Source organism: Octodon degus, unplaced genomic scaffold (genome assembly GCF_000260255.1).
Source record: "Octodon degus isolate 3935 unplaced genomic scaffold, OctDeg1.0 scaffold00146, whole genome shotgun sequence".
NCBI lineage: Eukaryota > Metazoa > Chordata > Mammalia > Rodentia > Octodontidae > Octodon > Octodon degus.
In genome coordinates this window covers 5,370,654-5,375,257 of record NW_004524722.1, presented here as the reverse complement: position 1 = coordinate 5,375,257, position 4,604 = coordinate 5,370,654, and the positions used below count along the sequence as shown (strand labels likewise).

General features: G+C 40.6%; 1 pseudogene; it reads left to right on the top strand.

Annotated features, from left to right (window-relative positions):
* Nucleotides 1-2,043: 2,043 nt before the first annotated feature.
* On the top strand, nt 2,044-4,367 carry LOC101563592 (annotated as a pseudogene).
* The last annotated feature ends 237 nt before the right edge of the window (nt 4,368-4,604 follow it).

The following is a 4,604-nucleotide window of genomic DNA, read 5'->3' as shown; positions in this document are numbered from 1 at the left end:
CCAGCTCTTTGGAATAGCCTAATAGGGGTTTCTTATCTCTTCAGTCAAGCCCGGACCCAAGGGGCTAGGCCTTATTTATACCAGAGATCCACTTTGTTGATCCTGAAAGAAAAGTGAAAAAAACTTCAGTGGACTACTTCCGACCCCTGCTGGCGTGGTGTAATGATCTTCAGGGGACTGACCTTCGAAGGGTGACTGCACAATTTATTGGACATTTCAGGATATCCATGCGTGGTAATTATGCTGAAAGAACAAGGAAAGCCAGACTCTTCTGGCAAAAGTGTTTTTATTCAATATCATGTAAAGAAACTGACTTCCAGACAGTGAACTTCCTTTATGCCTTTTAGTTGAGTAAGAGCAGCTGGTCATTGCCCAAACTCAGAAAAGCTGCAAGCAATTATAAGGGATGATTTCCAAAAAGCTAGGAAAGAAAAAAAGACAAAGATGCCTATACATATAGGTCATTTTTAATAAGAAAATGTAAGAAAAGTGTTTCCTCAAAGAATTATTTGTTTAATTTAATCACAGACTTGCCTCCTAACAATATTCCAGATAAAGTATAAGGAAAGAGCATCACAACCCATCTATAACTAAGGAGTCTAGTTCATTTGAGCTTGTTCTTCATGCACTTTCTGCCAGGCATTTTTTCTACTTCCTGAAATATCATACGTTGTGCTTGTGAGATACTATAATAGAGTATTTTGAGTCAGGAAACTGACATTAAACAAAATGTATGTGGGAACATTTGATACACTTGAAACATGTGACTGTTTTACTTTCTAAGGCTCAACACTAACCTCTCCTGATTCCTCCCATTTTATTCCTCAAATGACATGAAACAAATTTTTCCAACATTTTTTGTTCTCATATTTGTAAAGAGGAAATATGCTGTGTTGTGGCATTTTTTTAAAGCTGAAGATACCTGAAAAAGATTTAAACTTAATTAATTAGTTAATTAATTAATTTGGCACAGGGTCTCCTGCATCTTGGACTCATAGTAATCCTCCTGTTTTCAGCCTACCAAGTGCTGGGATCACAGGAGCGCATCACCATGCCCAGTCTCAATTGCTGTCTCATTGTGCTCGGGGGCAGGGCCGGCACAGCACACTGGGGTCAAACCCCGATCCCTGCACCTGCTTGTGTAGGCACTTTAGTCCAATGAGCTATCTGGCTGGCCCTTAGCTTTATACTTTTAGCACATTTATTCATTCATTCATTCATTCATTCATTCACAAAAATGTTGGATTTAAAAGAAATCAACCCCGAGACCTTGTCTGCAGTTGGAGTCAGGCTGGGAATGGAAGGGATCATCCATTGCACTGTACCGAAATCAGTAAAACTTTCAATGCAGCCCCTAACTCATGTATCATAGAAACCGTGAGTACTATGGTGCAAGATTTGTAGCACCAACAAGGGTCAGATGTGTACAGATATTTTTTTTTTTTTTGGCAGAACCAGGGATTGAACTCAGGCCCTTATGCTTGCCAGGGAAGCACTTATTCTACTGAACCATCTCCTCGGCCCCAAAATCTATTTTTTTTTTTGGGGGGGGAACCTGGGATTAAACTCGGGCCCTTGCACTTGCCAGGGAAGCACTTATTCCACTGAACCATCTCTCCAGACCCGTACAGATATTTTTATAAGCATTTTAACATATTACTTTTGGCATTCTATTTTATGTATTTCTGATTGTACAACTGTTGACTTACAGAATAATTAATTTTTTAACTACTTCAGTGCATATTTTATGCTAAAAATCATTTTGCCATCACTAAATAACAAGTGACTTGGGTCTTATCTAGAACTTCCAATCAATTAATGGACCATCAGTGTGTAGAGAGTGTATAGAGAGTATATGAGTCCAGATCCAGGTACTGCAAGGAGAGTGGTTTAGTTGAGCAAGTTGAAGAAACAGAACAGCCTGCTAGGAAAATCCCCTTGAAGCAGTATAATTTGAACTGCCAGCTAAGATGAAAAAGTTTCTTTTGAAAAACTTGGGTTAAATGATTCTAGCAGAGAAAAAAAATGATAAAAGATTCCAAGATGGATAACCATAAAACTTGCTTTGAGATAAAAAGGTAGTAAGAATAATGTAAAATGTGAAGATATTTGTTGTCTTAAATATCCTCGGACAGAGTTACTGGCTGGGTCGTTTCAGGCTTTTGGAGAATATTAAAGAATATTCATTTTTATGAGCAATAAGAGAACATCAGAGTGTTTTCCAGTAAGGATGCATGTGAGCAAGTGGATGTTTGCCTATTTGCAGTTTTATTTCTCTGAGGAGAATAGAGTTTTAGTGGATGAACAGAAAAATACAGTAATCCATGACTATGGTTTTGTGTGGGAGAAAAGCAGGCACATTTGGGCTATGGTCTAGGTATGTATCATAAAAACTGATGAACAATTTGAAGGAGAGACAAAAGAGAAGGAAAAAGAGAAATATTAGAAGACTTCTATAAGTTTACCTAAGTAGTTGTTTCAGTTGGTGGATGTGCTGGGTTCCCACTAAATAAGAGGTCAAGAGCAGAACAGACTAAAATGTAGAGTCATTTATTAGCCGGGCCAGTGGTTGATTAGCCACACTCCTCGCAGGGAGGCACTAACCAGCAGAGAAACAAGGCTTGGTTGGTCTTTTCAAGCAGAAAAACCACATTCTGGTTTGCAGATAAGATTAGGGGTGTATTCTGTGAAGTTCTGAGAGAGAAAGAACTAAATTTTCTGGGGTTTGACAGAACAAACAGCCTTGGCTGTGGAATTTGGATGTTTGTATGTAAAGCAATCAAGGTCAGGGTAATCTTATGGCTTTAGTAATTTTTTATAGTCCTAGAACATTTTTAACTGTTGAGTTAGATGAGGGGAGGGAGACAGTTACTTCCAAGCATAGTATCATGTCATCTGCAAATAATGATAGTTTAACTTCTTCTTTACCTATTCTTATTCCTTTTATTTCTCTCTCCTGTTTAATGGCTCTAGTTAATAATTCCAGAACTATATTGAATAGGAATGGTGATAGAGGACATCCTTGTCTTGTACCTGATTTGAGAGCAAAAACTTTTAGGTTTTCTGCATTTAGAATTATGATGGCTGTTGGTTTGTCATAGATGGCTTTTACCAGATTGAGGTAGAGGCCATCTATTCCAATTTTCTGTAGGGCTTTGATTATGAGTGAATGTTGGTACTTTTTCAAAAGCCTTGTCTGAATCAATTGAGATGATCATGTGTTTTTTTTTTTTGGCTCTATAATATAATGTATTACATTTATTTGCCTTTGTTGAATCATCCCTCCATTCCTTGGGTGAATCCTACCTGGTTGTGGCATATAATCTTGATGATTTGCTGTATTCTATTTGATAGTATTTTATTGATGATTTTTGCCACTATGTTCATGTGAGAGACTAGCCTATAATTCTCTTTCTTGGTTGGCTCTTTCTCTAATTTTGGTATGTTGCTCTCTCCTTCATGTGAAATCCTCTGAGGCTGGTCTAGGGACAATATCACTGACGGGCCTGGTGCTCTCCTGATGTTCTAGCTCTCTCCTTGCGGTCTTCCTGTCGGAGGAGGCCTGCGCGGCGGTGGCAGCCCTAGAGGAGCTGCAGAAGGTCAGCCCCGGGAGGCTCCTTCTTCCGGCCTCCCCAGGCCGGGAGGCCAGCCAGCTCGCGCGGAGGCGGCGGCTCAGGTGCGTGAGGGAGCGGGAGCGCGCCTCGTCCCTGCCTGCCAGCCCCGGCGTCTTCCGCGCACCGTGAGCAAGCGCAGCAGCCTTGACCCCAAGCAGAATGGCGAGGAGCCGGAGAAGAAGGCCGAGTTCTAGCGCCTGCGAAAGATTGGGCTGCAGGAACTGGAAGAGAAGCTCCTCGAGGAAGAAACAGCACGAAGAGTGGAAGAGTTGGTGGCATAAAGGGTAGAGGAAGAGTTGGAGAAAAGGTTTGAAATTGAGCGTGAAGTTATCTTGAAGGGTGGAGGAAGTCAAGCGCATCATGGAAGAGCAGTTGCTCAAAGAACTGGAGCGACAGAGCTGAGCTGAGCTTGCAGCACCGGAAGCCAGAGAGGAGGAAGAACGGAAAAGCTTGAGGAGCTGGAGCGAATACTGGAAGAAAATAACAGAAAAATTGCGGAAGCGCAGGCCAAGTTGGCTGAGGAACGGTTGAGAATTGTTGAAGAACAAAGAAAGATTCATGAGGAAAGGATGAAACCTAGAACAGGAACGACAATGACAACAAAAAGAAGAACAAAAAATTATCCTGGGCAAGGGGAAGTCCAGGCTGAAACTGCCCTTCACATTAAAATACCAGGATAAAATTGCAAACTCTAAACTTTTTACAGAGAAAAATGGAAGAACTTTGTTGAACTGCTTCATAGCTTCATGTTGAATTGTTCCATTTTTCATTTTTTAAAAATTTTTAATTTGGAAAATCTGGAAAATTAGCTTCTTCGAATAGGGGGTATGCTTTGCAATCCTTTTTATTTTCCCCACCTTAACTCCATTGCCAAATCCTTATCAGATCATTGCTGTCTTCTAAAGAAAGTTCTATATTTTTCACCTGTTGGATTCTGTATTAGTGGTCTGCAAAAGTGATCACTCTGAAACTATAGATGGTCTGATGAGG